Genomic DNA, 14,564 nt, shown 5'->3' with positions numbered 1-14,564 from the left:
GAGCAAATGAAACAATATTAACTACAAAGAAGAGTTAGAAAGTATTTATCGCTTTGAAGTGGCTTTGCTCTTCTTTGTCAAGGATGCTTTACTCTTCAAGAAAGGATGGAGCTCTTGATGACTCTTTGAATCTGCTCAACCCCTTTCTTTGATTCTTGAATGAAGCACTTGAATGAAGAAGATTAGGGCACTTTTGTTTTCTTGTGTACTCTTTGATATCTCTTTCAAAAGTTGTTCTATCTGATGAATAGTGCCCCTTTAAATAGCTTCCCACATCCTTTGGACAAGCCCCAATGGTTAGATTTGAAAAACTAGCCGTTACTGACCTTGGAAAGGACAAAAAGTACATCTGCAGAACTAGCCGTTATGCTTCAGCCCGTGTTTGGGTCGGCTCAATCTGTCCTTGGGTCGACCCAACTTTCACTTGGGTCGACTCAAACATTCCTTGGGTCGACCCTCTCAGAAAACACAGAAACTGGAATTTCAGCCTTCCTCCCCATAGGTCGACCCAACCATTCTTTGGGTCGACTCAAAGTTCACTTGGGTCGACTCAACTTCTTCTTGGGTCGACCCTCTCAGTAATTCCAGAGAACCATTTTCTGTCTGCCTTTCTGTCTTGCCTTTGGGTCGACCCTCTCAGGGTTTGGGTCGACTCAAGCTTGGGTCGACTCAACCACTGTTTGGGTCGACCCTCTCAGTAAATCCAGAGAACATATTTCTTTCATGTTTTGAGGTTCTTGAAGTTTGGGTCGACTCATACTTACCTTGGGTCGACCCAACTCACTGTTCATCTGTGCCAATTTTGCAGAAGTATGCCAAATGACTTCTTGATGTGCCGGGGTCGACCCAATCAACCTTTGGGTCGACTCAATCTACACTTTGCTGCATCTCAAGGTTAGATTCATTCAAATGAACAAAGACATGTATCTATATCAATTCATACAAATATACTGAGAGTAATGAACTTATAAATGAAGTATCAATTTAACTTATAATATACTCTAGATAATTGCTTGTTAATCATCAAAATAACACTATTATCCTCAATCTCCCCCTTTTTGATGATTACAAAATAAAGAGTATAAGCCTATTGATACTTGTCTTTAAAAACAGTTTATAAAAGGGTTTAAATTGCTGAATTTCAGCTTTTCATATATAAGAGTGAAATCTCCCCCTATATTATTTAAATGTTGCCAATTTGACTCTTTGAATTGCTCCCCCTTTCATTTATAATTCATTAGCGATGAAACTTCAAAAATTTGAGATAAAATATGAGTTTCAGGTTATGTATCGGGGTGCGAGAGGTGCGTGCCAAATTCTGAATTTATATGTGCCAAATTCTGAAATTTGATAGAAATTTTTGATTTAATCAATTTCATTGTTACAAATTGCTCCTCCTTAGATGTATAAGCTTTCTTATATGATTTTTAATTTGTTTGCCCAATTATTTCTCTTTTCTTGCATAAATTCTTATTTCTTTTTCTCTATTTCTCCTTTCTTTAACTTTCTTTACTTTTGCTCTTATTATTCTTTCTTTACTTACTCTAAAGATATCTTTACTTCTCCCCTTTTTGTTGCTTTATCTAATCTACACAAAATCTTTACTTCTCACCTAAGATCTTTACTTCTCCTCAAATAAATACTCTTTCTTTACTTCCTAAAATAAATAAATACTCTTTCTTTACTTCTCCCCCTTTTTGTTATCATCAAAAAGATACATGGAAAAGATGCAATAAACAACAAACTTCAAACTTCATTGATCAAAATAGGAATATTTTCATACATTCATGTCCAAAAATAAAAAAACAGATACAATGTTCCTTAATCAAGATTTAAGATACATGATAAAAGCAAGATACATATGAGAACTAGATATCTAGCTTAGGCTCTAAACATAGATGCTAAGATCAGCCTAGGGAGACTCTAACGGCTGGGATCTAGTCCTCATCCTCCTAGTGTACGTGGCGGGGGGAGGTCGAGCCTGGTGAGACTGTGGCTGGCGTGGAGCACGACGAGCTGGATGACTCTGTGCCGAAATCTCTGACTCAGCAGCCTGTGGCACAGATGGTCCATGGGTCTCTCTCTCTCTCCGGAGTGCTCCTATCTGCTGCCTCAGATCACTGATCTTAGCAGACATGACATCCAATCGGGCGTCCAAGCGGCTCGTCAGCCCGTCAGTGATAGTCCTCGCCTGAGCTGACATGAGCTCAGTCATCCTGCTCCAGAACTCATCCGTATCTGTCGGAGGAACGGATGACGATGGTCCAGCCTCTGAGGGTGCAGTAGGATGATCCATATGCTCCTCATCCTCATCCTCTGGTGCATCTCCCTCTGGTGCCTCACCCTGAATGCCTGCTCCAGTGTGAATCCACTGCCCGTTCACTTTCTCATATCCCATGCGTATAAGTGTCCGTGCAGTGTATGTATCAGTATGATGTAGACTCTTGGATGCCTCCTCCTCAAGAGCTAAACCGTGCTGTCTAAAAATCAAGGTGAGTATCATACCATAAGGTAGTGATACCCTGTTGCTGCACATCACCTTCCTCATCTGTCTCAGTATCATGGCCGGAAGATTTAGGGGAATCCCCTGAATCATACACTCCATCACTGCTAGATCTCGCTCTGTGATGAGATCGAATCTCCCGGTCTTTGGAAATAAAATCCTATTTATCATATTGAGCAGTAATCTCATTTCAGCGAAAAGAGAACTGCTATTACCTTCGTGGAAAAGTCGAAGTTCTCATTTTCCATGATCAACTGTAGAGCTCTCATTTTGTTTTCTGGCTTTTCCGGAGTGGCTCCTATGCAGGGTAGATGAAGTAGCTCACTCAAGCTCTCCTCGGAAACTCGAATTCGAACCCCTCGAACTTCCGAAACAAGCCCTCCCATACCAGTTTTGAGGAAGGCATAGAACTCCTGAACCAATCCGGGGTAGATCACCACATCTAGGGAGCAAAGATACTCCCAACCTTGCCTTTGGATCCATTCCCACAACCGAAACCCTTCTTGATTGAAGAACTCGGAATGGATCCTTCTGCCCGTAGTAACCGGCCTCCCCGCAAATCTTGCAAGTATCACTGAGGGGGAAGGAGGAGGAGGGGCCTCCGCACGTGCCTCACGTCGTGGAGACACCGTAGATGGCTCGGTAGGTTGCCTTTCCTCCCGTTGGATCCGTGTGACTCTTCCGGATCTCTTGGCTACGGCTCGTTTGGGTCCCATTTCTCCAAGATCTTAAGGAAATCTACTGTTTGGAGGAGTTTAGTGGAGATTGGAGAGTGGGAACTAGATTTTTCGGAAGAAGACAAAGGGCAAACAGTGCCCTAGAAATGCTCTCGGGTCCCCTTTTAACAGTGGGGTCCCGACGGTGGGTCGACTCAAGATTTTTCTTGGGTCGACTCAACGTTGGGTCGACCCTATTCTGGGTTGGGTCGACCCAAGTGCAGACTTTTTCTTTTCTCTTCCTTTTTGCTTCTAAAAAGTTTTTCTTTCTTCCAATTCTTATAAACTCTTTATGGGACTATGATACATGAGTAAGGAATCTATAGATAACAAATTTGACTCATGTTTCATGGAATTTTTGAAGTTAGAGGAATGTATCATGAGACTACTAGCTCCCTTTTATATTTCTTCAATAAAAAGGATCACATATGCCTAATTCCCTCCTTAGCAAGCAGAATCTATCTTCACTCAATGGTTTTGTAAATATGTCGGCTAATTGTTTTTCAGTGCATATATGCTCAATGCATACATTTCCATTTTGCACATGATCCCTAATAAAGTGATACCTTATTTCTATGTGTTTGGCTTTAGAATGCTGAACTGGATTTTTAGTAAGATTGATGGCACTAGTATTATCACATCTAATAGGAATATTGTCTACCTTAACTCCATAGTCCTCTAGTTGTTGTTTAAGCCATAATACTTGAGCACAACAACTGCCAGCAGCTATATATTCAGCTTCAGCTGTGGAGAGTGCCACTGAATTCTGCTTTTTACTAAACCATGATACTAAGTTATTTCCTAAGAATTGACATGTGCCACTTGTGCTCTTTCTATCTAATTTGCATCCGGCAAAATCAGCATCTGAATATGCAAGCAAATCTAGACAGGAGTCTTTCGAGTACCATAATCCTATATTGGTAGTTCCTCTTAAATATCTAAGGATTCTCTTAACAGCACTTAAGTGTGACTCCTTAGGATCGGATTGGTATCTAGCACATATTCCTACACTAAATACAATATCGGGTCTACTAGCAGTAAGATAGAGCAAGGATCCAATTAGTCCTCTATAGAGCTTAATATCAACACTCTTCCCTTTTTCATCTTTGTCTAGCTTACTAGTAGGATTCATTGGAGTGCCAATTCCCTTATGATTTTCATTCCCAAACTTCTTCAGTATTTCCTTTGTATACTTAGTTTGATGAATGAAAATACCTTCTTTGGTTTATTTGATTTGTAATCCTAGAAAGAAGCTTAGTTCTTCCATCAAACTCATTTCAAATTCTCCATGCATTAAATCAGCAAATTCTTTGCACAGAGTATCATTAGTGGCACCAAAGATTATGTCATCTACATATATTTGTACCACTAATAGATTTTTGTCCTTTCTTTTGAGAAATAAAGTTTTATCTACATTTCCTCTACAAAAATCGTTATTAAGCAGAAATTTGCTTAGTCGATCATACCAAGCCCTAGGTGCTTGCTTTAATCCATATAATGCCTTATGTAATTTAAACACATGATTTGGCAATTCATGATTTTCAAATCCTGGAGGTTGTTCTACATATACCTCCTCCTCAATAATACCATTTAAGAATGCACTCTTCACATCCATTTGATATAATTTGAAATCCATGAAACATGCAAATGCTAGAAGTAATCTAATAGCCTCTAATCTAGCTACAGGAGCAAATGTCTCATCAAAATCTATTCCTTCTTCTTGATTGTATCCCTTAGCTACAAGTCTAGCCTTATTTCTTATAACTAATCCATTTTCATCTAATTTATTTCTAAATACCCATTTTGTTCCAATTATTGAATTATGCTTTGGTCTTTCAGTTAATGTCCATACATTACTTCTTTTGAATTGATTTAATTCTTCTTGCATGGCATTTATCCAGTTAGTATCTTTTTCAACCTCTTCATAAGTCTTAGGTTCTAATTGTGAAACGAAAGCAAGATAATCATTTAAATTTCTAAGAGATGATCGAGTTCTTACCCCTTGAGATGGATCACCAATGATTAAGTCTTTAGGATGTCCATGTGCATACCTCCATTCTTTTGGCACGTCTTGGGGTTGTGGTGGCACCCAATCATCTCCGTTATCTTGATTTGGCACGTCATCAATTTTTAACTTTTCAAAGTCGATAATTCCTGTATCATCATCAACAGTATTTTCTTTTCTAGCAGACTCACTATCAGACTCATCAAATATAATATTGACTGACTCTTCCACCACTAAGGTTTTTTTATTGAATACTCTGTATGCCCTGCTAGATGTGGAGTATCCTAAGAAGATACCTTCATCTGACTTGGCATCAAATTTGCTTAGATCCTCCTTGCCATTGTTTAAGATGAAACATCTACATCCAAATACTTTAAAATATTTTGCAGTAGGTTTCTTATTTTTCCAAAGTTCATAAGGGGTTTTCTTGGTTATTGGTCGTATTAAAACTCGATTTAGAATATGGCAAGCAGTGTTTATAGCTTCAGCCCAAAAGTACTTTGGAAGATTTGACTCACACAACATTGTGCGTGCCATTTCTGCCAATGTCCTGTTTTTTCTTTCAACAACCCCATTTTGTTGAGGCGTTCTAGGTGCTGAAAATTGATGTGATATTCCATTTTTAGTGCAAAATTCTTCAAAGTGTTGATTTTCAAATTCCGTACCATGATCACTTCGAATTGCTACTAAGGTGAGTTTCTTTTCATTTATGATATTATTATATAGTTTCAAAAATTCTGAAAATGCTTCATTCTTATGTGCCAAAAATGAAACCCATGTATACCTTGAAAAATCATCAACAATGACTAGTCCATACTTCTTCCCTCCTAGACTTGTAGTTCTAGTAGGTCCAAATAAATCCATGTGTATGAGTTCAAATGGTCTAGTTGTTGATACTACATTCTTCGATTTGAAAGATGATCTAGTTTGTTTTCCCAATGAACATGGTCCACATATTTTGTCATTTTCAAAGATCAGTTTTGGCACATCTTTTATTAATTCCTTCTTAACTAGTTTTGATATTAATTCCATACTAGCATGTCCTAATCTTCGATGCCAAAGCCAACTAGTTTCATTTTTCTTTTCTTCATTAGTAATTAAGCATAAACCATTTTTCTTGCCTAACTCATGAAGATCTACTAAGTAAATATTTCTTTGCCTTTGTCCTACAAGTACAATGCTATTATCTTTAGGATTAGTGATTATGCATACAGATGCTTCAAATGTAACTTTAAACCCTTTATCACAAAATTGACTTATGCTAAGAAGGTTATGTTTCAAACCCTTAACTAATAAGACATTTTCTACAAAAATAGATGGAGCAATGAAAATTTTACCCTTTCCAATGATATGCCCTTTACCATTGTCTCCATAGGTTACTACTCCACCCTTCTTTGATTCCAAGGTGACAAATTGATCTTCGTCACCGATCATGTGTCTTGAACAGCCGCTATCTAGATACCATCGTTTTTCCACTTTATCAGCTGCAAGACACACCTGCAATCAAGATCAAGAAGAAACTTTAGGTACCCAAACTAAGTTGGGTCCTTTAGGGTTAGTACTCCATGTTCCTTTTGGAACCCAAACTTTCTTGAATTCAATCTTTTGATTATAACTTAACTTGTTTTGACTGGACTTTCTAAAGTTACATTCATATGCTCTATGTCCTAACTTATCGCAGCAATAGCAAGTAATATTTTCACTATTAGCTTTTACAAAAATGTTCTTTAAGAATTTTTGTTTCCTATTCGTTCTATATCCTAAACCGGCCTTATCATATACAGCTTTTTGGCTATCAAGAATCATATTTAATTTGGTAGAACTAAGAGTAAATTTATCTACCAAGGATTTATATTTTTCAGCATCTTCTTTTAACTTAATATTTTCAGCAATTAGATTCTTGGTTTCATTTGTAAATTTCCTACTTAATGTTTCATAGTTATGAGACAATTTTAACTTATCTTTAATGAGAGATTGATTTTCTTCTTTTAGAGCTTTATTTTTATTAATTACTTTCTTATGTTCTTCCATGAGTTCTAAGAATGCATCATGTAATTCATCAACAGTAAAATCACAGTCAAGTTCAGAATCTACCTCATCGTCATTGGCCATATGACACATTTGGGCCGTCTCTTGATGATCTTCTGAATTTTATCTCATTGTCAACTCATGGGTCATGAGTGATCCTAGAAGCTCCTCTAACTGCAGTGTGTTGAGGTCCTTTGCTTCCTGAATAGCGGTTACCTTGACCTCCCAATTCCTTGGTAGAGACCTGAGAATTTTTCGCACCAAATCAGAGTTAGAATAAGACTTTCCTAAACTCTTAAGCCCATTTATAATGTCAGTAAAACGAGTAAACATATCAGTTATGGAATCGGTAGGTTCCATTTTAAACAATTCATACTTGTGTACTAATATGTTTATCTTTGATTCCTTAACTTGATTGGTCCCTTCATGTGTGACCTCAAGTCTGTCCCAAATTTCTTTGGCAGTAGTGCAAGTAGATATTCTATTAAATTCATTAACATCTAATGAGCAGTAAAGCATATTTATAGCTTTTGCATTTAACTGTGCTAGTCTTCTATCACTTTCATTCCAATCCATTTCTGGTTTGGGTATGATAGTGCCCTCTATGTTAAGTGTGGGTGTGTGAGGTCCTCTAGTGATGATTTGCCACAGTTCATAGTCTGAAGCTTGAATGAATATCCTCATTCTATCTTTCCAATAAGTGTAGTTTGTGCCATTAAATAGAGGTGGTCTATTTGTGGATTGCCCCTCACTCATAGAGCATCCCACTTGGGTTGTCATGATCTTTAACTCTTGATTGTTAGATCAATGAGCACTATTAGAGCACCTCGCTCTGATACCACTTGTTGCCCAAGGTGACAATCCAAGAGGGGGGGGGGTGAATTGATTTCTTCTCAATTTTGGTGTTTTAAAAAGCTTTCTTAATTAAGTGCGGTGGTTGCTTTCTTAGATTATTTGAATGAGTTAAACTAGAACAAAGATGGAAGATAATGCAAGAATAAATGTAAACACAAGCACAACACAAACACAACAATATATAGTGGTTCGGTGCTCTCCTTAGCACCTACGTCCACTCCCCAAGCGACCCCTTGGAAATTCACTATAATCTCGCGGATTACAGTTGGATTGTTTTCTGGGCTCACAATCCAAAAACCTTTGTTGGTTTTACGGGCTCACCAACGAACCTATACACTTTGGTTTTTCGGGTTCACCAAAAACCTTTGTTGGTTTTGCGGGCTCACCAACGAACCTTTACACTTTGGTTTTCCGGGTTCACCAAAAACCTTTGTTGGTTTTACGGGTTCACCAACGAACCTTTACAAATAGTTCAACAAACAAAAAGAAAGATTCAAACTCCTAAATGAGCAAATGAAACAATATTAACTACAAAGAAGAGTTAGAAAGTATTTATCGCTTTGAAGTGGCTTTGCTCTTCTTTGTCAAGGATGCTTCACTCTTCAAGGGAGGATGGAGCTCTTGATGACTCTTTGAATCTGCTCAACCCCTTTCTTTGATTCTTGAATGAAGCACTTGAATGAAGAAGATTAGGGCACTTTTGTTTTCTTGTGTACTCTTTGATATCTCTTTCAAAAGTTGTTCTATCTGATGAATAGTGCCCCTTTAAATAGCTTCCCACATCCTTTGGACAAGCCCCAATGGTTAGATTTGAAAAACTAGCCGTTACTGACCTTGGGAAGGACAAAAAGTACATCTGCAGAACTAGCCGTTATGCTTCAGCCCGTGTTTGGGTCGGCTCAACCTGTCCTTGGGTCGACCCAACTTTCACTTGGGTCGACTCAAACATTCCTTGGGTCGACCCTCTCAGAAAACACAGAAACTGGAATTTCAGCCTTCCTTCCCATGGGTCGACCCAACCATTCTTTGGGTCGACTCAAAGTTCACTTAGGTCGACTCAACTTCTTCTTGGGTCGACCCTCTCAGTAATTCCAGAGAACCATTTTCTGTCTGCCTTTTTGTCTTGCCTTTGGGTCGACCCTCTCAGGGTTTGGGTCGACTCAAGCTTGGGTCGACTCAACCACTGTTTGGGTCGACCCTCTCAGTAAATCCAGAGAACATATTTCTTTCATGTTTTGAGGTTCTTGAAGTTTGGGTCGACTCATGCTTACCTTGGGTCAACCCAACTCACTGTTCATCTGTGCCAATTTTGCAGAAGTGTGCCAAATGACTTCTTGATGTGCCGGAGTCGACCCAATCAACCTTTGGGTCGACTCAATCTACACTTTGCTGCATCTCAAGGTTAGATTCATTCAAATGAACAAAGACATGTATCTATATCAATTCATACAAATATACTGAGAGTAATGAACTTATAAATGAAGTATCAATTTAACTTATAATATACTCTAGATAATTGCTTGTTAATCATTAAAATAACACTATCATCCTCACAATATATTGGTTCAAACCTGGTTTCAGACAATTTCTTTTTTACATTAAAAAATGGAAGTGTACATAATAGAATTTGATTTTCTGTACATCATGGAGTATAACTCCCCTGCAATCAATTTTAGCCTGAGGCTTCCATATGTGGTGACTCTTATAATATATCTAAAAGATGACTCTTATAACAATCCATTGTACGGTATGATTGTTATTTCTATGATTGTTATTTCTATTTTGATTCTAAATTGCAATTTTCTCTTTAAAAGAGTTTGTGCACCTGCATAAATAATAATAATAATAATACCGTTACATCAGATATCCTAATGTTTGTTATTTAACAATAAAAATTTGGAACCACACGCTAACAACAGGGGAAGTAAAAGGATGATGACGATTATAATGTTATAATGGCCTGCTATAAGTCTACATGTTGGTCATAGAGCCAATATTTCGCTATCTGTATTACATATAAACTCTAGGGTATTCTTTTTTTATTAAGCCATCTTTCCTTTAGTTGGCTTCCTCTCTATCCTTTCATCTGCGACAATTGGTATCAGAGTCAGCAAAGACTACGTATTATAACCTGCTATTATTACTATTTTTATTATAAATAAAACAATTTTTTGTACAATTTTCTCTCTAAAAGGGTTTGCGCACCAGGAAAAACAAACGTTGTAACGGCAGTTATAACACTCGTATTTTAATATAAAAAATTGAAATCACCCATTTGTCATGGGTAGTTTTAAATACACCCCCCCGATTGCTCAGGACACCCCCCAAAAATTAAAAAAAAATTAAATACTCTCTACACCCCCCCATTTGCTAAGGACACCCCTAAAAAATTGAAAAATCCTAAATTACCCTTCACCCTCCCCACCCCCTCACCTAAATTGCTCTCTACACCCCCCAAACCCCCCCCCCAACCCCGCTCTTCCCCTCCAAAACTCCACTCCAGCCGGCTTCTCCCTTCCCCCCAAAAAACTTCGCCTCAAGAACCTCAAGCACCTCGCCGGCGGCCAAACCCCCTCCGTCTCCCCCTTCTCCCTCGCCCAAAACCCCCCCGTTCCCCCTTCTCCCTCTCGTCGCCGGCATTCTCCCCTTCTCCCTCTCGTCGCCGGCATTCTCCCGGAACCACCTCCCCAGCCATCTCCCGAGCAACGAGCACCTCGCCGGCGCCTCCACGACCACGTCGAGGTAGCTCCCCGCCCCCCCGCCTCCAGTGCTCCGTTCGGCACTGGATCGCCGAACAGAAGGGTTCTGTTCGGCTGAACAGTGCCGAACAGAAGCCCTCTGTTCGGCAACACTCAACCGAACAGAAGCCTTCTGTTCGGCTGCACGGTGCCGAACAGAAGCCTTCTGTTCGGCTGCACGGTGCCGAACAGAATGGTTCTGTCCGGCTCTGAGCAGCCGAACAGAAGCCTTCTGTCCGGCTCTGTGCAGCCGAACAGAAGCCTTCTGTTCGGCTCTGTGAAGCCGAACAGAAGCCTTCTGTTCGGCACTGTGCAGCCGAACAGAAGGGTTCTGGTGCGTGCCGTGCTGAATTTTGTGCCGAACATTTATGTATGCAATTGAATTATTTTCTTTGATATAGCCTAACATTGAATTTCTATATTTTCAGACATGGATCCCCGTCCCGCCAGAGTTAGACCTACGGCGTCAGCTAGGAGACGTCGTGCTAGGATTGCTTCTCCCGAGCCTGCTCATATGCCATCGGACTCTCCTGAGTCAGAGCATGATGATATGCCCGCTAGGGGCGAAGACGATGAGTCCGTTGGACCATGTCCAGGAGGTCCAGAGGATGAGTCCGTCCTGATCAGTTTCAGGACGCATATAGCAGCTTCCATCTGGAGGCAACAGGTATTGTTTATTTGTTATAGCATTATATTTTGTTTATTGATGTTTTATAAAGTAGTATAAAACTGAAATGGACCTTTTGTTTTACAGGTTATTTGGGATCCCCATCATCGGCTTCGGGGAGATCGCCCATATATACCCGTCGCATTTTTTAGTGGCTCCATCAAGTGCCTTGATATCGTAGAACCCTATCATCCAGAAAGGGTTCTTAGACAGTTTGGTCGTATTCAGACCATCCCTCGAGCGCCACTAGCCCCTACGCGAGCCAACAGAGGTTCCACAGCAGGCTCGTACCAGATACATTACTCCTATATGGATCAGCTTTGGGAGCGGTGGGAGGACCACGTGCTGAGCCAGGCGAGCAGGAGCCACCCAGTTACCCGGCCATCAGACAGCGTACCGGGATACATGGAGTGGTATCTCCGTATCACGCACGTTGCAGTTCAGCCTCCTCATCTGCGCTCGAGTACTCATTCTGGAGCTAGGGGAGGTCATGATGATGCTGACATGCACCGGCGGCGTAATGCAGCTGCACTCGGTATCAGTACCGACATTGTACGGATGGGTCCCTCAGAGGCTACGTCACTAGGTGCCGGGCACCTATATGATGCTATTTCTCAGATGCATCAGGTACTTCTGGGTGATGAGCCTGGCCCGAGTACAGCACCCTCTCATTTGGATCCAGGACGCTCTCATTCGGACGTACAGCAGTACACGCGTCGACGATGGCGTCATAGGGATTGATGATGGAGCCTTTGTAATCTTTGTAAAGCCTTTGATATTAATGAAAAATATATATTTTTGGTACATTTACGTGTAATCTTTGTAAAGCCTGGCCCGTTCTATTTTACATAAATATAACAGTGCACATAACAATCAATCTAACAATGCGAAGACAGATATTTTTTGATTTATATTGATGATGGAGTTTCAAAAATTGTACATATATAAACAATCAATCTAACTCTACTGTCTCGCTAATTATAACATTAGGTGAGATGCTCTCTTTGAACTGTTGAATCCGTGCTTCATATGAATTTTCCCATCCGGTAGCACAAGGAAGATGATATTTTCGCCAGTTGGTCGCTACTGGCGGAACGGGATGTCCCGGCAACAAGAACACCTTCAAAATTAGAAATAAGAAAATATTAATAGCTACAAAATTATAAATAAGCAAAATTAAATAAGCAAAATTAAATATTCGCAAGTGTTGTGAACGTAGTACCTCAACAAAATGATTTCCATTTACGAATCCGATAGCGATATCTTTGCGGGATAGAAGAGGTACTGGCACAGAACGGAGAGGTAGGAAGGTCAGACATTGTTGCAACGAGAGATGGTATAGGACAACATTATAGCAGGATGCTATAAGATGACCCATGTCCGGCATAGTCATCCATCTGTCATATGGTGGACAATCATCATAATATGATAATGCATGAGTGATCTCAGCAATCGTCCCTTCCACACCATATAATGTGCGATAGTGGTCCGAATGACATTGCAACTCTTGCAATAAATCCTTCCTAACACGCACCCAGTCATCTTCTCCAAATCCCAGTAAGTCAGCTATTGCCCTAAATCCGCAATTCCCATCAGCTTTTACATCCTTGATATGCTGGATGTATGGTCTCAAGGCAGAAGGAATAGCATCAATATAGATAATGGGCGTATGTGACTGGGCTCTAGTACGAAAAATCTGCAAATAATATCAAATGATAGAAAATATGTAACAATGGCAGAACATGTCCCGTATCGGCACATCTCGGCACGGCACATCCCGTATCGGCACATCTCGGCACGGCACATCCCGTATCGGCACATCTCGGCACGGCACGTCCCGACATGTCCCGTATCGGCACATCTCGGCACGGCACGTCCCGACATGTCCCGTATCGGCACATGACATACCGGCACGGCACGGACCGTCCCGTAGACGTTGTGATACCTATTGTAAGGAAATAAATATTTGGTACTTACCTTTTGCTTGGGCCGTCTCTTTTGAATCTGAGTAGATGGATTGCGGATGGTAACTTTCTCAACACCAGGTGAATAACTATCCTGTCCAGATAGAACCAACTCAAACGCAGACGGGTCACGTCGAGTAGACGTATCAACCTTCAGTGAAGCGCGCCCACGTGAACCGGTCTTCCGTTTTGCAGGCTCTAAAAGAGGTGTACTATCTGGACTTGCAATCTCTCGTAACTTCTTGATCATCTGCAATTGAGAAGCCCCATCTAACTTCTTGAATCGTAGCGCAATCAAATCTAACTCTGCATCACAACTCAACTGAATTGGCTGCACGGGGGGGGGTAGGCAGAATATCAAGTTTCCTCCAATGAGGATCTATGCAGTCGAGAGGAATGGGCCGACCTTCCACCCTGTACCGCGCAATCTGGTGAGCACATGGTATACCATGTGTGCGTCGAATAGCGCACCCACAATTTGAATCATCAAACCCAACTGAATTGGCTCGTTTCGATTGGGCGAGGACATGATTTAACGCACTTATAGATATGAAACCTCGCAACTCTTTGAATTCAGCTGGCTTGAAGTTGTGCTGCACTACCAATAAACTCTTCTCCAATGAGGCTTTAACAGAGCTGTGCTGCAACTCAATCAATCCATGTATTCTAGTCCAAGATGACTCGAAACTTCCTTGGCTTGATCCAAGCTGCTTTTTGAGCTTTGCATGTGCACTCTCGACCCTAGTAAACAAATGAAAGTTAGATATAAGAATTGAGGCAAATTAAATTTAAATGAGTCTTTATTTGTGATACCTATTTGTCGTCACATTTCCGTAGTGCCTGCATGTATCAGTCCACGCCGCAACAAATCTTTCCTTGTATTTGCTCAGCCAAGTATCTGACACATACTGTAGTGCATCTGGATAGGTACCGAACTCTCTCTGTAGTGCACTCCAGCGATCATTATACTCGTCTTCCGTGGAGGACAGCACTAGTACATTCCAACTCATAATAAATTTATCCCATTTCTCCTTCAATTCGAAAATTTTTTTGCACTTGGCCAAAACATTCCTACTAATATGCCATCT

Source organism: Phoenix dactylifera, chromosome 2 (assembly GCF_009389715.1).
Source record: "Phoenix dactylifera cultivar Barhee BC4 chromosome 2, palm_55x_up_171113_PBpolish2nd_filt_p, whole genome shotgun sequence".
Classification (NCBI taxonomy): domain Eukaryota; kingdom Viridiplantae; phylum Streptophyta; class Magnoliopsida; order Arecales; family Arecaceae; genus Phoenix; species Phoenix dactylifera.
This window is presented reverse-complemented; position numbering follows the sequence as displayed.